This window comes from Zophobas morio, unplaced genomic scaffold (genome assembly GCF_036711695.1).
Source record: "Zophobas morio isolate AGI-343-1 ecotype UQ-CSIRO unplaced genomic scaffold, CSIRO_AGI_Zmor_V1 ptg000008l, whole genome shotgun sequence".
Lineage (NCBI taxonomy): Eukaryota > Metazoa > Arthropoda > Insecta > Coleoptera > Tenebrionidae > Zophobas > Zophobas morio.
In genome coordinates this window covers 16,066,882-16,093,059 of record NW_026972113.1, presented here as the reverse complement: position 1 = coordinate 16,093,059, position 26,178 = coordinate 16,066,882, and positions in this window count along the sequence as shown.

Here is a 26,178-nt window from a genome sequence, read left to right as displayed (position 1 = left end):
TTGAATTTGAACTATATTTCAACGTTTTTTGATGGTTCTGAGCCACCAAACACACTTAAAGCATGCAGAATCGACTCAGAATGGGAAAAGGAGACGTTTAGGTCAATTTTATGCATTCTGGCGTTCGTAGATACAAGAAAACTGTTAAAATTCTTCAGAAACGTCACTTTTGAAGTGTTTTCTTGTACTTTTAAGCCAATCAGATACCCTACGGGCTCGGAAAGTGCAACGAAACCATCAAATTTTAGCTAGAAACTGTATTTTTGTCGATTTTTATTGAATTTGAACTATATTTCAACGTTTTTTGATGGTTCTGAGCCACCAAACACACTTAAAGCATGCAGAATCGACTCAGAATAGGAAAAGGAGACGTTTAGGTCAATTTTATGCATTCTGGCGTTCGTAGATACAAGAAAACTGTTAAAATTCTTCAGAAACGTCACTTTTGAAGTGTTTTCTTGTACTTTTAAGCCAATCAGATACCCAACGGGCTCGGAAAGTGCAACGAAACCATCAAATTTTAGCTAGAAACTGTATTTTTGTCGATTTTTATTGAATTTGAACTATATTTCAACGTTTTTTGATGGTTCTGAGCCACCAAACACACTTAAAGCATGCAGAATCGACTCAGAATAGGAAAAGGAGACGTTTAGGTCAATTTTATGCATTCTGGCGTTCGTAGATACAAGAAAACTGTTAAAATTCTTCAGAAACGTCACTTTTGAAGTGTTTTCTTGTACTTTTAAGCCAATCAGATACCCTACGGGCTCGGAAAGTGCAACGAAACCATCAAATTTTAGCTAGAAACTGTATTTTTGTCGATTTTTATTGAATTTGAACTATATTTCAACGTTTTTTGATGGTTCTGAGCCACCAAACACACTTAAAGCATGCAGAATCGACTCAGAATAGGAAAAGGAGACGTTTAGGTCAATTTTATGCATTCTGGCGTTCGTAGATACAAGAAAACTGTTAAAATTCTTCAGAAACGTCACTTTTGAAGTGTTTTCTTGTACTTTTAAGCCAATCAGATACCCTACGGGCTCGGAAAGTGCAACGAAACCATCAAATTTTAGCTAGAAACTGTATTTTTGTCGATTTTTATTGAATTTGAACTATATTTCAACGTTTTTTGATGGTTCTGAGCCACCAAACACACTTAAAGCATGCAGAATCGACTCAGAATAGGAAAAGGAGACGTTTAGGTCAATTTTATGCATTCTGGCGTTCGTAGATACAAGAAAACTGTTAAAATTCTTCAGAAACGTCACTTTTGAAGTGTTTTCTTGTACTTTTAAGCCAATCAGATACCCGACGGGCTCGGAAAGTGCAACGAAACCATCAAATTTTAGCTAGAAACTGTATTTTTGTCGATTTTTATTGAATTTGAACTATATTTCAACGTTTTTTGATGGTTCTGAGCCACCAAACACACTTAAAGCATGCAGAATCGACTCAGAATAGGAAAAGGAGACGTTTAGGTCAATTTTATGCATTCTGGCGTTCGTAGATACAAGAAAACTGTTAAAATTCTTCAGAAACGTCACTTTTGAAGTGTTTTCTTGTACTTTTAAGCCAATCAGATACCCTACGGGCTCGGAAAGTGCAACGAAACCATCAAATTTTAGCTAGAAACTGTATTTTTGTCGATTTTATTGAATTTGAACTATATTTCAACGTTTTTTGATGGTTCTGAGCCACCAAACACACTTAAAGCATGCAGAATCGACTCAGAATAGGAAAAGGAGACGTTTAGGTCAATTTTATGCATTCTGGCGTTCGTAGATACAAGAAAACTGTTAAAATTCTTCAGAAACGTCACTTTTGAAGTGTTTTCTTGTACTTTTAAGCCAATCAGATACCCTACGGGCTCGGAAAGTGCAACGAAACCATCAAATTTTAGCTAGAAACTGTATTTTTGTCGATTTTTATTGAATTTGAACAATATTTCAACGTTTTTTGATGGTTCTGAGCCACCAAACACACTTAAAGCATGCAGAATCGACTCAGAATAGGAAAAGGAGACGTTTAGGTCAATTTTATGCATTCTGGCGTTCGTAGATACAAGAAAACTGTTAAAATTCTTCAGAAACGTCACTTTTGAAGTGTTTTCTTGTACTTTTAAGCCAATCAGATACCCTACAGGCTCGGAAAGTGCAACGAAACCATCAAATTTTAGCTAGAAACTGTATTTTTGTCGATTTATATTGAATTTGAACTATATTTCAACGTTTTTGATGGTTCTGAGCCACCAAACACACTTAAAGCATGCAGAATCGACTCAGAATAGGAAAAGGAGACGTTTAGGTCAATTTTATGCATTCTGGCGTTCGTAGATACAAGAAAACTGTTAAAATTATTCAGAAACGTCACTTTTGAAGTGTTTTCTTGTACTTTTAAGCCAATCAGATACCCTACGGGCTCGGAAAGTGCAACGAAACCATCAAATTTTAGCTAGAAACTGTATTTTTGTCGATTTTTATTGAATTTGAACTATATTTCAACGTTTTTTGATGGTTCTGAGCCACTAAACACACTTAAAGCATGCAGAATCGACTCAGAATAGGAAAAGGAGACGTTTAGGTCAATTTTATGCATTCTGGCGTTCGTAGATACAAGAAAACTGTTAAAATTCTTCAGAAACGTCACTTTTGAAGTGTTTTCTTGTACTTTTAAGCCAATCAGATACCCTACGGGCTCGGAAAGTGCAACGAAACCATCAAATTTTAGCTAGAAACTGTATTTTTGTCGATTTTTATTGAATTTGAACTATATTTCAACGTTTTTTGATGGTTCTGAGCCACCAAACACACTTAAAGCATGCAGAATCGACTCAGAATAGGAAAAGGAGACGTTTAGGTTAATTTTATGCATTCTGGCGTTCGTAGATACAAGAAAACTGTTAAAATTCTTCAGAAACGTCACTTTTGAAGTGTTTTCTTGTACTTTTAAGCCAATCAGATACCCTACGGGCTCGGAAAGTGCAACGAAACCATCAAATTTTAGCTAGAAACTGTATTTTTGTCGATTTTTATTGAATTTGAACTATATTTCAACGTTTTTTGATGGTTCTGAGCCACCAAACACACTTAAAGCATGCAGAATCGACTCAGAATAGGAAAAGGAGACGTTTAGGTCAATTTTATGCATTCTGGCGTTCGTAGATACAAGAAAACTGTTAAAATTCTTCAGAAACGTCGCTTTTGAAGTGTTTTCTTGTACTTTTAAGCCAATCAGATACCCTACGGGCTCGGAAAGTGCAACGAAACCATCAAATTTTAGCTAGAAACTGTATTTTTGTCGATTTTTATTGAATTTGAACTATATTTAAACGTTTTTTGATGGTTCTGAGCCACCAAACACACTTAAAGCATGCAGAATCGACTCAGAATAGGAAAAGGAGACGTTTAGGTCAATTTTATGCATTCTGGCGTTCGTAGATACAAGAAAACTGTTAAAATTCTTCAGAAACGTCACTTTTGAAGTGTTTTCTTGTACTTTTAAGCCAATCAGATACCTTACGGGCTCGGAAAGTGCAACGAAACCATCAAATTTTAGCTAGAAACTGTATTTTTGTCGATTTTTATTGAATTTGAACTATATTTCAACGTTTTTTGATGGTTCTGAGCCACCAAACACACTTAAAGCATGCAGAATCGACTCAGAATAGGAAAAGGAGACGTTTAGGTCAATTTTATGCATTCTGGCGTTCGTAGATACAAGAAAACTGTTAAAATTCTTCAGAAACGTCACTTTTGAAGTGTTTTCTTGTACTTTTAAGCCAATCAGATACCCTACGGGCTCGGAAAGTGCAACGAAACCATCAAATTTTAGCTAGAAACTGTATTTTTGTCGATTTTTATTGAATTTGAACTATATTTCAACGTTTTTTGATGGTTCTGAGCCACCAAACACACTTAAAGCATGCAGAATCGACTCAGAATAGGAAAAGGAGACGTTTAGGTCAATTTTATGCATTCTGGCGTTCGTAGATACAAGAAAACTGTTAAAATTCTTCAGAAACGTCACTTTTGAAGTGTTTTCTTGTACTTTTAAGCCAATCAGATACCCTACGGGCTCGGAAAGTGCAACGAAACCATCAAATTTTAGCTAGAAACTGTATTTTTGTCGATTTTTATTGAATTTGAACTATATTTCAACGTTTTTTGATGGTTCTGAGCCACCAAACACACTTAAAGCATGCAGAATCGACTCAGAATAGGAAAAGGAGACGTTTAGGTCAATTTTATGCATTCTGGCGTTCGTAGATACAAGAAAACTGTTAAAATTCTTCAGAAACGTCACTTTTGAAGTGTTTTCTTGTACTTTTAAGCCAATCAGATACCCTACGGGCTCGGAAAGTGCAACGAAACCATCAAATTTTAGCTAGAAACTGTATTTTTGTCGATTTTTATTGAATTTGAACTATATTTCAACGTTTTTTGATGGTTCTGAGCCACCAAACACACTTAAAGCATGCAGAATCGACTCAGAATAGGAAAAGGAGACGTTTAGGTCAATTTTATGCATTCTGGCGTTCGTAGATACAAGAAAACTGTTAAAATTCTTCAGAAACGTCACTTTTGAAGTGTTTTCTTGTACTTTTAAGCCAATCAGATACCCTACGGGCTCGGAAAGTGCAACGAAACCATCAAATTTTAGCTAGAAACTGTATTTTTGTCGATTTTTATTGAATTTGAACTATATTTCAACGTTTTTTGATGGTTCTGAGCCACCAAACACACTTAAAGCATGCAGAATCGACTCAGAATAGGAAAAGGAGACGTTTAGGTCAATTTTATGCATTCTGGCGTTCGTAGATACAAGAAAACTGTTAAAATTCTTCAGAAACGTCACTTTTGAAGTGTTTTCTTGTACTTTTAAGCCAATCAGATACCCTACGGGCTCGGAAAGTGCAACGAAACCATCAAATTTTAGCTAGAAACTGTATTTTTGTCGATTTTTATTGAATTTGAACTATATTTCAACGTTTTTTGATGGTTCTGAGCCACCAAACACACTTAAAGCATGCAGAATCGACTCAGAATAGGAAAAGGAGACGTTTAGGTCAATTTTATGCATTCTGGCGTTCGTAGATACAAGAAAACTGTTAAAATTCTTCAGAAACGTCACTTTTGAAGTGTTTTCTTGTACTTTTAAGCCAATCAGATACCCCACGGGCTCGGAAAGTGCAACGAAACCATCAAATTTTAGCTAGAAACTGTATTTTTGTCGATTTATATTGAATTTGAACTATATTTCAACGTTTTTTGATGGTTCTGAGCCACCAAACACACTTAAAGCATGCAGAATCGACTCAGAATAGGAAAAGGAGACGTTTAGGTCAATTTTATGCATTCTGGCGTTCGTAGATACAAGAAAACTGTTAAAATTATTCAGAAACGTCACTTTTGAAGTGTTTTCTTGTACTTTTAAGCCAATCAGATACCCTACGGGCTCGGAAAGTGCAACGAAACCATCAAATTTTAGCTAGAAACTGTATTTTTGTCGATTTTTATTGAATTTGAACTATATTTCAACGTTTTTTGATGGTTCTGAGCCACCAAACACACTTAAAGCATGCAGAATCGACTCAGAATAGGAAAAGGAGACGTTTAGGTCAATTTTATGCATTCTGGCGTTCGTAGATACAAGAAAACTGTTAAAATTCTTCAGAAACGTCACTTTTGAAGTGTTTTCTTGTACTTTTAAGCCAATCAGAAACCCTACGGGCTCGGAAAGTGCAACGAAACCATCAAATTTTAGCTAGAAACTGTATTTTTGTCGATTTTTATTGAATTTGAACTATATTTCAACGTTTTTTGATGGTTCTGAGCCACCAAACACACTTAAAGCATGCAGAATCGACTCAGAATAGGAAAAGGAGACGTTTAGGTCAATTTTATGCATTCTGGCGTTCGTAGATACAAGAAAACTGTTAAAATTCTTCAGAAACGTCACTTTTGAAGTGTTTTCTTGTACTTTTAAGCCAATCAGATATCCTACGGGCTCGGAAAGTGCAACGAAACCATCAAATTTTAGCTAGAAACTGTATTTTTGTCGATTTTTATTGAATTTGAACTATATTTCAACGTTTTTTGATGGTTCTGAGCCACCAAACACACTTAAAGCATGCAGAATCGACTCAGAATAGGAAAAGGAGACGTTTAGGTCAATTTTATGCATTCTGGCGTTCGTAGATACAAGAAAACTGTTAAAATTCTTCAGAAACGTCACTTTTGAAGTGTTTTCTTGTACTTTTAAGCCAATCAGATACCTTACGGGCTCGGAAAGTGCAACGAATCCATCAAATTTTAGCTAGAAACTGTATTTTTGTCGATTTTTATTGAATTTGAACTATATTTCAACGTTTTTTGATGGTTCTGAGCCACCAAACACACTTAAAGCATGCAGAATCGACTCAGAATAGGAAAAGGAGAGGTTTAGGTCAATTTTATGCATTCTGGCGTTCGTAGATACAAGAAAACTGTTAAAATTCTTCAGAAACGTCACTTTTGAAGTGTTTTCTTGTACTTTTAAGCCAATCAGATACCCTACGGGCTCGGAAAGTGCAACGAAACCATCAAATTTTAGCTAGAAACTGTATTTTTGTCGATTTTTATTGAATTTGAACTATATTTCAACGTTTTTTGATGGTTCTGAGCCACCAAACACACTTAAAGCATGCAGAAATCGACTCAGAATAGGAAAAGGAGACGTTTAGGTCAATTTTATGCATTCTGGCGTTCGTAGATACAAGAAAACTGTTAAAATTCTTCAGAAACGTCACTTTTGAAGTGTTTTCTTGTACTTTTAAGCCAATCAGATACCCTACGGGCTCGGAAAGTGCAACGAAACCATCAAATTTTAGCTAGAAACTGTATTTTTGTCGATTTTTATTGAATTTGAACTATATTTCAACGTTTTTTGATGGTTCTGAGCCACCAAACACACTTAAAGCATGCAGAATCGACTCAGAATAGGAAAAGGAGACGTTTAGGTCAATTTTATGCATTCTGGCGTTCGTAGATACAAGAAAACTGTTAAAATTCTTCAGAAACGTCACTTTTGAAGTGTTTTCTTGTACTTTTAAGCCAATCAGATACCCTACGGGCTCGGAAAGTGCAACGAAACCATCAAATTTTAGCTAGAAACTGTATTTTTGTCGATTTTTATTGAATTTGAACTATATTTCAACGTTTTTTGATGGTTCTGAGCCACCAAACACACTTAAAGCATGCAGAATCGACTCAGAATAGGAAAAGGAGACGTTTAGGTCAATTTTATGCATTCTGGCGTTCGTAGATACAAGAAAACTGTTAAAATTCTTCAGAAACGTCACTTTTGAAGTGTTTTCTTGTACTTTTAAGCCAATCAGATACCCTACGGGCTCGGAAAGTGCAACGAAACCATCAAATTTTAGCTAGAAACTGTATTTTTGTCGATTTTTATTGAATTTGAACTATATTTCAACGTTTTTTGATGGTTCTGAGCCACCAAACACACTTAAAGCATGCAGAATCGACTCAGAATAGGAAAAGGAGACGTTTAGGTCAATTTTATGCATTCTGGCGTTCGTTGATACAAGAAAACTGTTAAAATTCTTCAGAAACGTCACTTTTGAAGTGTTTTCTTGTACTTTTAAGCCAATCAGATACCCTACGGGCTCGGAAAGTGCAACGAAACCATCAAATTTTAGCTAGAAACTGTATTTTTGTCGATTTTTATTGAATTTGAACTATATTTCAACGTTTTTTTGATGGTTCTGAGCCACCAAACACACTTAAAGCATGCAGAATCGACTCAGAATAGGAAAAGGAGACGTTTAGGTCAATTTTATGCATTCTGGCGTTCGTAGATACAAGAAAACTGTTAAAATTCTTCAGAAACGTCACTTTTGAAGTGTTTTCTTGTACTTTTAAGCCAATCAGATACCCTACGGGCTCGGAAAGTGCAACGAAACCATCAAATTTTAGCTAGAAACTGTATTTTTGTCGATTTTTATTGAATTTGAACTATATTTCAACGTTTTTTGATGGTTCTGAGCCACCAAACACACTTAAAGCATGCAGAATCGACTCAGAATAGGAAAAGGAGACGTTTAGGTCAATTTTATGCATTCTGGCGTTCGTAGATACAAGAAAACTGTTAAAATTCTTCAGAAACGTCACTTTTGAAGTGTTTTCTTGTACTTTTAAGCCAATCAGATACCCTACGGGCTCGGAAAGTGCAACGAAACCATCAAATTTTAGCTAGAAACTGTATTTTTGTCGATTTTTATTGAATTTGAACTATATTTCAACGTTTTTTGATGGTTCTGAGCCACCAAACACACTTAAAGCATGCAGAATCGACTCAGAATAGGAAAAGGAGACGTTTAGGTCAATTTTATGCATTCTGGCGTTCGTAGATACAAGAAAACTGTTAAAATTCTTCAGAAACGTCACTTTTGAAGTGTTTTCTTGTACTTTTAAGCCAATCAGATACCCTACGGGCTCGGAAAGTGCAACGAAACCATCAAATTTAGCTAGAAACTGTATTTTTGTCGATTTTTATTGAATTTGAACTATATTTCAACGTTTTTGAAGGTTCTGAGCCACCAAACACACTTAAAGCATGCAGAATCGACTCAGAATAGGAAAAGGAGACGTTTAGGTCAATTTTATGCATTCTGGCGTTCGTAGATACAAGAAAACTGTTAAAATTCTTCAGAAACGTCACTTTTGAAGTGTTTTCTTGTACTTTTAAGCCAATCAGATACCCTACGGGCTCGGAAAGTGCAACGAAACCATAAAATTTTAGCTAGAAACTGTATTTTTGTCGATTTTTATTGAATTTGAACTATATTTCAACGTTTTTTGATGGTTCTGAGCCACCAAACACACTTAAAGCATGCAGAATCGACTCAGAATAGGAAAAGGAGACGTTTAGGTCAATTTTATGCATTCTGGCGTTCGTAGATACAAGAAAACTGTTAAAATTCTTCAGAAACGTCACTTTTGAAGTGTTTTCTTGTACTTTTAAGCCACTCAGATACCCTACGGGCTCGGAAAGTGCAACGAAACCATCAAATTTTAGCTAGAAACTGTATTTTTGTCGATTTTTATTGAATTTGAACTATATTTCAACGTTTTTTGATGGTTCTGAGCCACCAAACACACTTAAAGCATGCAGAATCGACTCAGAATAGGAAAAGGAGACGTTTAGGTCAATTTTATGCATTCTGGCGTTCGCAGATACAAGAAAACTGTTAAAATTCTTCAGAAACGTCACTTTTGAAGTGTTTTCTTGTACTTTTAAGCCACTCAGATACCCTACGGGCTCGGAAAGTGCAACGAAACCATCAAATTTTAGCTAGAAACTGTATTTTTGTCGATTTTTATTGAATTTGAACTATATTTCAACGTTTTTTGATGGTTCTGATCCACCAAACACACTTAAAGCATGCAGAATCGACTCAGAATAGGAAAAGGAGACGTTTAGGTCAATTTTATGCATTCTGGCGTTCGTAGATACAAGAAAACTGTTAAAATTCTTCAGAAACGTCACTTTTGAAGTGTTTTCTTGTACTTTTAAGCCACTCAGATACCCAACGGGCTCGGAAAGTGCAGCGAAACCATCAAATTTTAGCTAGAAACTGTATTTTTGTCGATTTTTATTGAATTTGAACTATATTTCAACGTTTTTTTGATGGTTCTGAGCCACCAAACACACTTAAAGCATGCAGAATCGACTCAGAATAGGAAAAGGAGACGTTTAGGTCAATTTTATGCATTCTGGCGTTCGTAGATACAAGAAAACTGTTAAAATTCTTCAGAAACGTCACTTTTGAAGTGTTTTCTTGTACTTTTAAGCCACTCAGATACCCTATGGGCTCGAAAAGTGCAACGAAACCATCAAATTTTAGCTAGAAACTGTATTTTTGTCGATTTTTATTGAATTTGAACTATATTTCAACGTTTTTTGATGGTTCTGAGCCACCAAACACACTTAAAGCATGCAGAATCGACTCAGAATAGGAAAAGGAGACGTTTAGGTCAATTTTATGCATTCTGGCGTTCGTAGATACAAGAAAACTGTTAAAATTCTTCAGAAACGTCACTTTTGAAGTGTTTTCTTGTACTTTTAAGCCAATCAGATACCCTACGGGCTCGGAAAGTGCAACGAAACCATCAAATTTTAGCTAGAAACTGTATTTTTGTCGATTTTTATTGAATTTGAACTATATTTCAACGTTTTTTGATGGTTCTGAGCCACCAAACACACTTAAAGCATGCAGAATCGACTCAGAATAGGAAAAGGAGACGTTTAGGTCAATTTTATGCATTCTGGCGTTCGTAGATACAAGAAAACTGTTAAAATTCTTCAGAAACGTCACTTTTGAAGTGTTTTCTTGTACTTTTAAGCCAATCAGATACCCTACGGGCTCGGAAAGTGCAACGAAACCATCAAATTTTAGCTAGAAACTGTATTTTTGTCGATTTTTATTGAATTTGAACTATATTTCAACGTTTTTTGATGGTTCTGAGCCACCAAACACACTTAAAGCATGCAGAATCGACTCAGAATAGGAAAAGGAGACGTTTAGGTCAATTTTATGCATTCTGGCGTTCGTAGATACAAGAAAACTGTTAAAATTCTTCAGAAACGTCACTTTTGAAGTGTTTTCTTGTACTTTTAAGCCAATCAGATACCCTACGGGCTCGGAAAGTGCAACGAAACCATAAAATTTTAGCTAGAAACTGTATTTTTGTCGATTTTTATTGAATTTGAACTATATTTCAACGTTTTTTGATGGTTCTGAGCCACCAAACACACTTAAAGCATGCAGAATCGACTCAGAATAGGAAAAGGAGACGTTTAGGTCAATTTTATGCATTCTGGCGTTCGTAGATACAAGAAAACTGTTAAAATTCTTCAGAAACGTCACTTTTGAAGTGTTTTCTTGTACTTTTAAGCCACTCAGATACCCTACGGGCTCGGAAAGTGCAACGAAACCATCAAATTTTAGCTAGAAACTGTATTTTTGTCGATTTTTATTGAATTTGAACTATATTTCAACGTTTTTTGATGGTTCTGAGCCACCAAACACACTTAAAGCATGCAGAATCGACTCAGAATAGGAAAAGGAGACGTTTAGGTCAATTTTATGCATTCTGGCGTTCGCAGATACAAGAAAACTGTTAAAATTCTTCAGAAACGTCACTTTTGAAGTGTTTTCTTGTACTTTTAAGCCACTCAGATACCCTACGGGCTCGGAAAGTGCAACGAAACCATCAAATTTTAGCTAGAAACTGTATTTTTGTCGATTTTTATTCAATTTGAACTATATTTCAACGTTTTTTGATGGTTCTGATCCACCAAACACACTTAAAGCATGCAGAATCGACTCAGAATAGGAAAAGGAGACGTTTAGGTCAATTTTATGCATTCTGGCGTTCGTAGATACAAGAAAACTGTTAAAATTCTTCAGAAACGTCACTTTTGAAGTGTTTTCTTGTACTTTTAAGCCACTCAGATACCCAACGGGCTCGGAAAGTGCAGCGAAACCATCAAATTTTAGCTAGAAACTGTATTTTTGTCGATTTTTATTGAATTTGAACTATATTTCAACGTTTTTTGATGGTTCTGAGCCACCAAACACACTTAAAGCATGCAGAATCGACTCAGAATAGGAAAAGGAGACGTTTAGGTCAATTTTATGCATTCTGGCGTTCGTAGATACAAGAAAACTGTTAAAATTCTTCAGAAACGTCACTTTTGAAGTGTTTTCTTGTACTTTTAAGCCACTCAGATACCCTATGGGCTCGAAAAGTGCAACGAAACCATCAAATTTTAGCTAGAAACTGTATTTTTGTCGATTTTTATTGAATTTGAACTATATTTCAACGTTTTTTGATGGTTCTGAGCCACCAAACACACTTAAAGCATGCAGAATCGACTCAGAATAGGAAAAGGAGACGTTTAGGTCAATTTTATGCATTCTGGCGTTCGTAGATACAAGAAAACTGTTAAAATTCTTCAGAAACGTCACTTTTGAAGTGTTTTCTTGTACTTTTAAGCCACTCAGATACCCAACGGGCTCGGAAAGTGCAACGAAACCATCAAATTTTAGCTAGAAACTGTATTTTTGTCGATTTTTATTGAATTTGAACTATATTTCAACGTTTTTTGATGGTTCTGAGCCACCAAACACACTTAAAGCATGCAGAATCGACTCAGAATAGGAAAAGGAGACGTTTAGGTCAATTTTATGCATTCTGGCGTTCGTAGATACAAGAAAACTGTTAAAATTCTTCAGAAACGTCACTTTTGAAGTGTTTTCTTGTACTTTTAAGCCACTCAGATACCCTACGGGCTCGGAAAGTGCAACGAAACCATCAAATTTTAGCTAGAAACTGTATTTTTGTCGATTTTTATTGAATTTGAACTATATTTCAACGTTTTTTGATGGTTCTGAGCCACCAAACACACTTAAAGCATGCAGAATCGACTCAGAATAGGAAAAGGAGACGTTTAGGTCAATTTTATGCATTCTGGCGTTCGTAGATACAAGAAAACTGTTAAAATTCTTCAGAAACGTCACTTTTGAAGTGTTTTCTTGTACTTTTAAGCCACTCAGATACCCTACGGGCTCGGAAAGTGCAACGAAACCATCAAATTTTAGCTAGAAACTGTATTTTTGTCGATTTTTATTGAATTTGAACTATATTTCAACGTTTTTTGATGGTTCTGAGCCACCAAACACACTTAAAGCATGCAGAATCGACTCAGAATAGGAAAAGGAGACGTTTAGGTCAATTTTATGCATTCTGGCGTTCGTAGATACAAGAAAACTGTTAAAATTCTTCAGAAACGTCACTTTTGAAGTGTTTTCTTGTACTTTTAAGCCACTCAGATATCCTACGGGCTCGGAAAGTGCAACGAAACCATCAAATTTTAGCTAGAAACTGTATTTTTGTCGATTTTTATTGAATTTGAACTATATTTCAACGTTTTTTGATGGTTCTGAGCCACCAAACACACTTAAAGCATGCAGAATCGACTCAGAATAGGAAAAGGAGACGTTTAGGTCAATTTTATGCATTCTGGCGTTCGTAGATACAAGAAAACTGTTAAAATTCTTCAGAAACGTCACTTTTGAAGTGTTTTCTTGTACTTTTAAGCCACTCAGATATCCTACGGGCTCGGAAAGTGCAACGAAACCATCAAATTTTAGCTAGAAACTGTATTTTTGTCGATTTTTATTGAATTTGAACTATATTTCAACGTTTTTTGATGGTTCTGAGCCACCAAACACACTTAAAGCATGCAGAATCGACTCAGAATAGGAAAAGGAGACGTTTAGGTCAATTTTATGCATTCTGGCGTTCGTAGATACAAGAAAACTGTTAAAATTCTTCAGAAACGTCACTTTTGAAGTGTTTTCTTGTACTTTTAAGCCACTCAGATACCCTACGGGCTCGGAAAGTGCAACGAAACCATCAAATTTTAGCTAGAAACTGTATTTTTGTCGATTTTTATTGAATTTGAACTATATTTCAACATTTTTTGATGGTTCTGAGCCACCAAACACACTTAAAGCATGCAGAATCGACTCAGAATAGGAAAAGGAGACGTTTAGGTCAATTTTATGCATTCTGGCGTTGGTAGATACAAGAAAACTGTTAAAATTCTTCAGAAACGTCACTTTTGAAGTGTTTTCTTGTACTTTTAAGCCACTCAGATACCCTACGGGCTCGGAAAGTGCAACGAAACCATCAAATTTTAGCTAGAAACTGTATTTTTGTCGATTTTTATTGAATTTGAACTATATTTCAACGTTTTTTGATGGTTCTGAGCCACCAAACACACTTAAAGCATGCAGAATCGACTCAGAATAGGAAAAGGAGACGTTTAGGTCAATTTTATGCATTCTGGCGTTCGTAGATACAAAAAAACTGTTAAAATTCTTCAGAAACGTCACTTTTGAAGTGTTTTCTTGTACTTTTAAGCCACTCAGATACCCTACGGGCTCGGAAAGTGCAACGAAACCATCAAATTTTAGCTAGAAACTGTATTTTTGTCGATTTTTATTGAATTTGAACTATATTTCAACGTTTTTTGATGGTTCTGAGCCACCAAACACACTTAAAGCATGCAGAATCGACTCAGAATAGGAAAAGGAGACGTTTAGGTCAATTTTATGCATTCTGGCGTTCGTAGATACAAGAAAACTGTTAAAATTCTTCAGAAACGTCACTTTTGAAGTGTTTTCTTGTACTTTTAAGCCAATCAGATACCCTACGGGCTCGGAAAGTGCAACGAAACCATCAAGTTTTAGCTAGAAACTGTATTTTTGTCGATTTTTATTGAATTTGAACTATATTTCAACGTTTTTTGATGGTTCTGAGCCACCAAACACACTTAAAGCATGCAGAATCGACTCAGAATAGGAAAAGGAGACGTTTAGGTCAATTTTATGCATTCTGGCGTTCGTAGATACAAGAAAACTGTTAAAATTCTTCAGAAACGTAACTTTTGAAGTGTTTTCTTGTACTTTTAAGCCAATCAGATACCCTACGGGCTCGGAAAGTGCAACGAAACCATCAAATTTTAGCTAGAAACTGTATTTTTGTCGATTTTTATTGAATTTGAACTATATTTCAACGTTTTTTGATGGTTCTGAGCCACCAAACACACTTAAAGCATGCAGAATCGACTCAGAATAGGAAAAGGAGACGTTTAGGTCAATTTTACGCATTCTGGCGTTCGTAGATACAAGAAAACTGTTAAAATTCTTCAGAAACGTCACTTTTGAAGTGTTTTCTTGTACTCTTAAGCCACTCAGATACCCTACGGGCTCGGAAAGTGCAACGAAACCATCAAATTTTAGCTAGAAACTGTATTTTTGTCGATTTTTATTGAATTTGAACTATATTTCAACGATTTTTGATGGTTCTGAGCCACCAAACACACTTAAAGCATGCAGGATCAACTCAGAATAGGAAAAGGAGTCGTTTAGGTCAATTTTATGCATTCTGGCGTTCGTAGATACAAGAAAACTGTTAAAATTCTTCAGAAACGTCACTTTTGAAGTGTTTTCTTGTACTTTTAAGCCACTCAGATACCCTACGGGCTCGGAAAGTGCAACGAAACCATCAAATTTTAGCTAGAAACTGTATTTTTGTCGATTTTTATTGAATTTGAACTATATTTCAACGATTTTTGATGGTTCTGAGCCACCAAACACACTTAAAGCATGCAGAATCGACTCAGAATAGGAAAAGGAGAAGTTTAGGTCAATTTTATGCATTCTGGCGTTCGTAGATACAAGAAAACTGTTAAAATTCTTCAGAAACGTCACTTTTGAAGTGTTTTCTTGTACTTTTAAGCCACTCAGATACCCTACGGGCTCGGAAAGTGCAACGAAACCATCAAATTTTAGCTAGAAACTGTATTTTTGTCGATTTTTATTGAATTTGAACTATATTTCAACGATTTTTGATGGTTCTGAGCCACCAAACACACTTAAAGAATGGAGAATCGACTCAGAATAGGAAAAGGAGACGTTTAGGTCAATTTTATGCATTCTGGCGTTCGTAGATACAAGAAAACTGTTAAAATTCTTCAGAAACGTCACTTTTGAAGTGTTTTCTTGTACTCTTAAGCCACTCAGATACCCTACGGGCTCGGAAAGTGCAACGAAACCATCAAATTTTAGCTAGAAACTGTATTTTTGTCGATTTTTATTGAATTTGAACTATATTTCAACGATTTTTGATGGTTCTGAGCCACCAAACACACTTAAAGCATGCAGAATCGACTCAGAATAGGAAAAGGAGACGTTTAGGTCAATTTTATGCATTCTGGCGTTCGTAGATACAAGAAAACTGTTAAAATTCTTCAGAAACGTCACTTTTGAAGTGTTTTCTTGTACTTTTAAGCCACTCAGATAACCTACGGGCTCGGAAAGTGCAACGAAACCATCAAATTTTAGCTAGAAACTGTATTTTTGTCGATTTTTATTGAATTTGAACTATATTTCAACGATTTTTGATGGTTCTGAGCCACCAAACACACTTAAAGCATGCAGAATCGACTCAGAATAGGAAAAGGAGACGTTTAGGTCAATTTTATGCATTCTGGCGTTCGTAGATACAAGAAAACTGTTAAAATTCTTCAGAAACGTCACTTTTGAAGTGTTTTCTTGTACTCTTAAGCCACTCAGATACCCTACGGGCTCGGAAAGTGCAACGAAACCATCAAATTTTAGCTAGAAACTGTATTTTTGTCGATTTTTATTGAATTTGAACTATATTTCAACGATTTTTGATGGTTCTGAGCCACCAAACACACTTAAAGCATGCAGGATCAACTCAGAATAGGAAAAGGAGTCGTTTAGGTCAATTTTATGCATTCTGGCGTTCGTAGATACAAGAAAACTGTTAAAATTCTTCAGAAACGTCACTTTTGAAGTGTTTTCTTGTACTTTTAAGCCACTCAGATACCCTACGGGCTCGGAAAGTGCAACGAAACCATCAAATTTTAGCTAGAAACTGTATTTTTGTCGATTTTTATTGAATTTGAACTATATTTCAACGATTTTTGATGGTTCTGAGCCACCAAACACACTTAAAGCATGCAGAATCGACTCAGAATAGGAAAAGGAGAAGTTTAGGTCAATTTTATGCATTCTGGCGTTCGTAGATACAAGAAAACTGTTAAAATTCTTCAGAAACGTCACTTTTGAAGTGTTTTCTTGTACTTTTAAGCCACTCAGATACCCAACGGGCTCGGAAAGTGCAACGAAACCATCAAATTTTAGCTAGAAACTGTATTTTTGTCGATTTTTACTGAATTTGAACTATATTTCAACGATTTTTGATGGTTCTGAGCCACCAAACACACTTAAAGAATGGAGAATCGACTCAGAATAGGAAAAGGAGACGTTTAGGTCAATTTTATGCATTCTGGCGTTCGTAGATACAAGAAAACTGTTAAAATTCTTCAGAAACGTCACTTTTGAAGTGTTTTCTTGTACTCTTAAGCCACTCAGATACCCTACGGGCTCGGAAAGTGCAACGAAACCATCAAATTTTAGCTAGAAACTGTATTTTTGTCGATTTTTATTGAATTTGAACTATATTTCAACGATTTTTGATGGTTCTGAGCCACCAAACACACTTAAAGCATGCAGGATCAACTCAGAATAGGAAAAGGAGTCGTTTAGGTCAATTTTATGCATTCTGGCGTTCGTAGATACAAGAAAACTGTTAAAATTCTTCAGAAACGTCACTTTTGAAGTGTTTTCTTGTACTTTTAAGCCACTCAGATACCCTACGGGCTCGGAAAGTGCAACGAAACCATCAAATTTTAGCTAGAAACTGTATTTTTGTCGATTTTTATTGAATTTGAACTATATTTCAACGATTTTTGATGGTTCTGAGCCACCAAACACACTTAAAGCATGCAGAATCGACTCAGAATAGGAAAAGGAGAAGTTTAGGTCAATTTTATGCATTCTGGCGTTCGTAGATACAAGAAAACTGTTAAAATTCTTCAGAAACGTCACTTTTGAAGTGTTTTCTTGTACTTTTAAGCCACTCAGATACCCTACGGGCTCGGAAAGTGCAACGAAACCATCAAATTTTAGCTAGAAACTGTATTTTTGTCGATTTTTATTGAATTTGAACTATATTTCAACGATTTTTGATGGTTCTGAGCCACCAAACACACTTAAAGAATGGAGAATCGACTCAGAATAGGAAAAGGAGACGTTTAGGTCAATTTTATGCATTCTGGCGTTCGTAGATACAAGAAAACTGTTAAAATTCTTCAGAAACGTCACTTTTGAAGTGTTTTCTTGTACTCTTAAGCCACTCAGATACCCTACGGGCTCGGAAAGTGCAACGAAACCATCAAATTTTAGCTAGAAACTGTATTTTTGTCGATTTTTATTGAATTTGAACTATATTTCAACGATTTTTGATGGTTCTGAGCCACCAAACACACTTAAAGCATGCAGAATCGACTCAGAATAGGAAAAGGAGACGTTTAGGTCAATTTTATGCATTCTGGCGTTCGTAGATACAAGAAAACTGTTAAAATTCTTCAGAAACGTCACTTTTGAAGTGTTTTCTTGTACTTTTAAGCCACTCAGATAACCTACGGGCTCGGAAAGTGCAACGAAACCATCAAATTTTAGCTAGAAACTGTATTTTTGTCGATTTTTATTGAATTTGAACTATATTTCAACGATTTTTGATGGTTCTGAGCCACCAAACACACTTAAAGCATGCAGAATCGACTCAGAATAGGAAAAGGAGACGTTTAGGTCAATTTTATGCATTCTGGCGTTCGTAGATACAAGAAAACTGTTAAAATTCTTCAGAAACGTCATTTTTGAAGTGTTTTCTTGTACTTTTAAGCCACTCAGATACCCTGCGGGCTCGGAAAGTGCAACGAAACCATCAAATTTTAGCTAGAAACTGTATTTTTGTCGATTTTTATTGAATTTGAACTATATTTCAACGATTTTTGATGGTTCTGAGCCACCAAACACACTTAAAGCATGCAGAATCAACTCAGAATAGGAAAAGGAGACGTTTAGGTCAATTTTATGCATTCTGGCGTTCGTAGAAACAAGAAAACTGTTAAAATTCTTCAGAAACGTCACTTTTGATGTGTTTTCTTGTACTTTTAAGCCACTCAGATACCCTACGGGCTCGGAAAGTGCAACGAAACCATCAAATTTTAGCTAGAAACTGTATTTTTGTCGATTTTTATTGAATTTGAACTATATTTCAACGATTTTTGATGGTTCTGAGCCACCAAACACACTTAAAGCATGGAGAATCGACTCAGAATAGGAAAAGGAGACGTTTAGGTCAAATTTATGCATTCTGGCGTTCGTAGATACAAGAAAACTGTTAAAATTCTTCAGAAACGTCACTTTTGAAGTGTTTTCTTGTACTCTTAAGCCACTCAGATACCCTACGGGCTCGGAAAGTGCAACGAAACCATCAAATTTTAGCTAGAAACTGTATTTTTGCCGATTTTTATTGAATTTGAACTATATTTCAACGATTTTTGATGGTTCTGAGCCACCAAACACACTTAAAGCATGCAGAATCGACTCAGAATAGGAAAAGGAGACGTTTAGGTCAATTTTATGCATTCTGGCGTTCGTAGATACAAGAAAACTGTTAAAATTCTTCAGAAACGTCACTTTTGAAGTGTTTTCTTTTACTTTTAAGCCACTCAGATACCCAACGGGCTCGGAAAGTGCAACGAAACCATCAAATTTTAGCTAGAAACTGTATTTTTGTCGATTTTTATTGAATTTGAACTATATTTCAACGATTTTTGATGGTTCTGAGCCACCAAACACACTTAAAGAATGGAAAATCGACTCAGAATAGGAAAAGGAGACGTTTAGGTCAATTTTATGCATTCTGGCGTTCGTAGATACAAGAAAACTGTTAAAATTCTTCAGAAACGTTACTTTTGAAGTGTTTTCTTGTACTCTTAAGCCACTCAGATACCCTACGGGCTCGGAAAGTGCAACGAAACCATCAAATTTTAGCTAGAAACTGTATTTTTGTCGATTTTTATTGAATTTGAACTATATTTCAACGATTTTTGATGGTTCTGAGTTACCAAGCACACTTAAAGCATGCAGAATCGACTTAGAATAGGAAAAGGAGACGTTTAGGTCAATTTTATGCATTCTGGCGTTCGTAGATACAAGAAAACTGTTAAAATTCTTCAGAAACGTCACTTTTGAAGTGTTTTCTTGTACTTTTAAGCCACTCAGATACCCTACGGGCTCGGAAAGTGCAACGAAACCATCAAATTTTAGCTAGAAACTGTATTTTTGTCGATTTTTATTGAATTTGAACTATATTTCAACGATTTTTGATGGTTCTGAGCCACCAAACACACTTAAAGCATGGAGAATCGACTCAGAATAGGAAAAGGAGACGTTTAGGTCAATTTTATGCATTCTGGCGTTCGTAGATACAAGAAAACTGTTAAAATTCTTCAGAAACGTCACTTTTGAAGTGTTTTCTTGTACTCTTAAGCCACTCAGATACCCTACGGGCTCGGAAAGTGCAACGAAACCATCAAATTTTAGCTAGAAACTGTATTTTTGTCGATTTTTATTGAATTTGAACTATATTTCAACGATTTTTGATGGTTCTGAGCCACCAAACACACTTAAAGCATGCAGAATCGACTCAGAATAAGAAAAGGAGACGTTTAGGTCAATTTTATGCATTCTGGCGTTCGTAGATACAAGAAAACTGTTAAAATTCTTCAGAAACGTCACTTTTGAAGTGTTTTCTTGTACTTTAAAGCCACTCAGATACCCGACGGGCTCGGAAAGTGCAACGAAACCATCAAATTTTAGCTAGAAACTGTATTTTTGTCGATTTTATTGAATTTGAACTATATTTCAACGATTTTTGATGGTTCTGAGCCACCAAACACACTTAAAGCATGCAGAATCGACTCAGAATAGGAAAAGGAGACGTTTAGGTCAATTTTATGCATTCTGGCGTTCGTAGATACAAGAAAACTGTTAAAATTCTTCAGAAACGTCACTTTTGAAGTGTTTTCTTGTACTTTTAAGCCACTCAGATAACCTACGGGCTCGGAAAGTGCAACGAAACCATCAAATTTTAGCTAGAAACTGTATTTTTGTCGATTTTTATTGAATTTGAACTATATTTCAACGATTTTTGATGGTTCTGAGCCACCAAGCACACTTAAAGCATGCAGAATCGACTTAGAATAGGAAAAGGAGACGATTAGGTCAATTTTATGCATTCTGGCGTTCGTAGATACAAGAAAACTGTTAAAATTCTTCAGAAACGTCACTTTTGAAGTGTTTTCTTGTACTTTTAAGCCACTCAGATACCCTACGGGCTCGGAAAGTGCAACGAAACCATCAAATTTTAGCTAGAAACTGTATTTTTGTCGATTTTTATTGAATTTGAACTATATTTCAACGATTTTTGATGGTTCTGAGCCACCAAACACACTTAAAGCATGCAGAATCGATTCAGAATAGGAAAAGGAGACGTTTAGGTCAATTTTATGCATTCTGGCGTTCGTAGATACAAGAAAACTGTTAAAATTCTTCAGAAACGTCATTTTTGAAGTGTTTTCTTGTACTTTTAAGCCGCTCAGATACCCTACGGGCTCGGAAAGTGCAACGAAACCATCAAATTTTAGCTAGAAACTGTATTTTTGTCGATTTTTATTGAATTTGAACTATATTTCAACGATTTTTGATGGTTCTGAGCCACCAAACACACTTAAAGCATGCAGAATCAACTCAGAATAGGAAAAGGAGACGTTTAGGTCAATTTTATGCATTCTGGCGTTCGTAGATACAAGAAAACTGTTAAAATTCTTCAGAAACGTCACTTTTGAAGTGTTTTCTTGTACTTTTAAGCCACTCAGATACCCTACGGGCTCGGAAAGTGCAACGAAACCATCAAATTTTAGCTAGAAACTGTATTTTTGTCGATTTTTATTGAATTTGAACTATATTTCAACGATTTTTGATGGTTCTGAGCCATCAAGCACACTTAAAGCATGCAGAATCGACTTAGAATAGGAAAAGGAGACGTTTCGGTCAATTTTATGCATTCTGGCGTTCGTAGATACAAGAAAACTGTTAAAATTCTTCAGAAACGTCACTTTTGAAGTGTTTTCTTGTACTTTTAAGCCACTCAGATACCCTACGGGCTCGGAAAGTGCAACGAAACCATCAAATTTTAGCTAGAAACTGTATTTTTGTCGATTTTTATTGAATTTGAACTATATTTCAACGATTTTTGATGGTTCTGAGCCACCAAACACACTTAAAGCATGGAGAATCGACTCAGAATAGGAAAAGGAGACGTTTAGGTCAATTTTATGCATTCTGGCGTTCGTAGATACAAGAAAACTGTTAAAATTCTTCAGAAACGTCACTTTTGAAGTGTTTTCTTGTACTCTTAAGCCACTCAGAAACCCTACGGGCTCGGAAAGTGCAACGAAACCATCAAATTTTAGCTAGAAACTGTGTTTTTGTCGATTTTTATTGAATTCGAACTATATTTCAACGATTTTTGATGGTTCTGAGCCACCAAACACACTTAAAGCATGCAGAATCGACTCAGAATAGGAAAAGGAGACGTTTAGGTCAATTTTATGCATTCTGGCGTTCGTAGATACAAGAAAACTGTTAAAATTCTTCAGAAACGTCACTTTTGAAGTGTTTTCTTGTACTTTTAAGCCACTCAGATACCCAATGGGCTCGGAAAGTGCAACGAAACCATCAAATTTTAGCCAGAAACTGTATTTTTGTCCATTTTATTGAATTTGAACTATATTTCAACGATTTTTGATGGTTCTGAGCCACCAAACACACTTAAAGCATGCAGAATCGACTTAGAATAGGAAAAGGAGACGTTTAGGTCAATTTTATGCATTCTGGCGTTCGTAGATACAAGAAAACTGTTAAAATTCTTCAAAAACGTCACTTTTGAAATGTTTTCTTGTACTTTTAAGCCACTCAGATACCCTACGCGCTCGGAAAGTGCAACGAAACCATCAAATTTTAGCTAGAAACTGTATTTTTGTCGATTTTTATTGAATTTGAACTATATTTCAACGATTTTTGATGGTTCTGAGCCACCAAACACACTTAAAGCATGCAGAATCGACTCAGAATAGGAAAAGGAGACGTTTAGGTCAATTTTATGCATTCTGGCGTTCGTAGATACAAGAAAACTGTTAAAATTCTTCAGAAACGTCATTTTTGAAGTGTTTTCTTGTACTTTTAAGCCACTCAGATACCCAACGGGCTCGGAAAGTGCAACGAAACCATCAAATTTTAGCTAGAAACTGTATTTTTGTCGATTTTTATTGAATTTGAACTATATTTCAACGATTTTTGATGGTTCTGAGCCACCAAACACACTTAAAGCATGCAGAATCAACTCAGAATAGGAAAAGGAGACGTTTAGGTCAAATTTATGCATTCTGGCGTTCGTAGATACAAGAAAACTGTTAAAATTCTTCAGAAACGTCACTTTTGAATTGTTTTCTTGTACTTTTAAGCCACTCAGATACCCTACGGGCTCGGAAAGTGCAACGAAACCATCAAATTTTAGCTAGAAACTGTATTTTTGTCGATTTTTATTGAATTTGAACTATATTTCAACGATTTTTGATGGTTCTGAGCCACCAAGCACACTTAAAGCATGCAGAATCGACTTAGAATAGGAAAAGGAGACGTTTAGGTCAATTTAATGCATTCTGGCGTTCGTAGATACAAGAAAACTGTTAAAATTCTTCAGAAACGTCACTTTTGAAGTGTTTTCTTGTACTTTTAAGCCACTCAGATACCCTACGGGCTCGGAAAGTGCAACGAAACCATCAAATTTTAGCTAGAAACTGTATTTTTGTCGATTTTTATTGAATTTGAACTATATTTCAACGATTTTTGATGGTTCTGAGCCACCAAACACACTTAAAGCATGGAGAATCGACTCAGAATAGGAAAAGGAGACGTTTAGGTCAATTTTATGCATTCTGGCGTTCGTAGATACAAGAAAACTGTTAAAATTCTTCAGAAACGTCACTTTTGAAGTGTTTTCTTGTACTCTTAAGCCACTCAGATACCCTACGGGCTCGGAAAGTGCAACGAAACCATCAAATTTTAGCTAGAAACTGTATTTTTGTCGATTTTTATTGAATTTGAACTATATTTCAACGATTTTTGATGGTTCTGAGCCACCAAACACACTTAAAGCATGCAGAATCGACTCAGAATAGGAAAAGGAGACGTTTAGGTCAATTTTATGCATTCTGGCGTTCGTAGATACAAGAAAACTGTTAAAATTCTTCAGAAACGTCACTTTTGAAGTGTTTTCTTGTACTTTAAAGCCACTCAGATTCCCGACGGGCTCGGAAAGTGCAACGAAACCATCAAATTTTAGCTAGAAACTGTATTTTTGTCGATTTTATTGAATTTGAACTATATTTCAACGATTTTTGATGGTTCTGAGCCACCAAACACACTTAAAGCATGCAGAATCGACTCAGAATAGGAAAAGGAGACGTTTAGGTCAATTTTATGCATTCTGGCGTTCGTAGATACAAGAAAACTGTTAAAATTCTTCAGAAACGTCACTTTTGAAGTGTTTTCTTGTACTTTTAAGCCACTCAGATAACCTACGGGCTCGGAAAGTGCAACGAAACCATCAAATTTTAGCTAGAAACTGTATTTTTGTCGATTTTTATTGAATTTGAACTATATTTCAACGATTTTTGATGGTTCTGAGCCACCAAGCACACTTAAAGCATGCAGAATCGACTTAGAATAGGAAAAGGAGACGTTTAGGTCAATTTTATGCATTCTGGCGTTCGTAGATACAAGAAAACTGTTAAAATTCTTCAGAAACGTCACTTTTGAAGTGTTTTCTTGTACTTTTAAGCCACTCAGATACCCTACGGGCTCGGAAAGTGCAACGAAACCATCAAATTTTAGCTAGAAACTGTATTTTTGTCGATTTTTATTGAATCTGAACTATATTTCAACGATTTTTGATGGTTCTGAGCCACCAAACACACTTAAAGCATGCAGAATCGACTCAGAATAGGAAAAGGAGACGTTTAGGTCAATTTTATGCATTCTGGCGTTCGTAGATACAAGAAAACTGTTAAAATTCTTCAGAAACGTCATTTTTGAAGTGTTTTCTTGTACTTTTAAGCCGCTCAGATACCCTACGGGCTCGGAAAGTGCAACGAAACCATCAAATTTTAGCTAGAAACTGTATTTTTGTCGATTTTTATTGAATTTGAACTATATTTCAACGATTTTTGATGGTTCTGAGCCACCAAACACACTTAAAGCATGCAGAATCAACTCAGAATAGGAAAAGGAGACGTTTAGGTCAATTTTATGCATTCTGGCGTTCGTAGATACAAGAAAACTGTTAAAATTCTTCAGAAACGTCACTTTTGAAGTGTTTTCTTGTACTTTTAAGCCACTCAGATACCCTACGGGCTCGGAAAGTGCAACGAAACCATCAAATTTTAGCTAGAAACTGTATTTTTGTCGATTTTTATTGAATTTGAACTATATTTCAACGATTTTTGATGGTTCTGAGCCACCAAGCACAATTAAAGCATGCAGAATCGACTTAGAATAGGAAAAGGAGACGTTTCGGTCAATTTTATGCATTCTGGCGTTCGTAGATACAAGAAAACTGTTAAAATTCTTCAGAAACGTCACTTTTGAAGTGTTTTCTTGTACTTTTAAGCCACTCAGATACCCTACGGGCTCGGAAAGTGCAACGAAACCATCAAATTTTAGCTAGAAACTGTATTTTTGTCGATTTTTATTGAATTTGAACTATATTTCAACGATTTTTGATGGTTCTGAGCCACCAAACACACTTAAAGCATGGAGAATCGACTCAGAATAGGAAAAGGAGACGTTTAGGTCAATTTTATGCATTCTGGCGTTCGTAGATACAAGAAAACTGTTAAAATTCTTCAGAAACGTCACTTTTGAAGTGTTTTCTTGTACTCTTAAGCCACTCAGAAACCCTACGGGCTCGGAAAGTGCAACGAAACCATCAAATTTTAGCTAGAAACTGTGTTTTTGTCGATTTTTATTGAATTCGAACTATATTTCAACGATTTTTGATGGTTCTGAGCCACCAAACACACTTAAAGCATGCAGAATCGACTCAGAATAGGAAAAGGAGACGTTTAGGTCAATTTTATGCATTCTGGCGTTCGTAGATACAAGAAAACTGTTAAAATTCTTCAGAAACGTCACTTTTGAAGTGTTTTCTTGTACTTTTAAGCCACTCAGATACCCTATGGGCTCGGAAAGTGCAACGAAACCATCAAATTTTAGCTAGAAACTGTATTTTTGTCCATTTTATTGAATTTGAACTATATTTCAACGATTTTTGATGGTTCTGAGCCACCAAACACACTTAAAGCATGCAGAGTCGACTTAGAATAGGAAAAGGAGACGTTTAGGTCAATTTTATGCATTCTGGCGTTCGTAGATACAAGAAAACTGTTAAAATTCTTCAAAAACGTCACTTTTGAAATGTTTTCTTGTACTTTTAAGCCACTCAGATACCCTACGCGCTCGGAAAGTGCAACGAAACCATC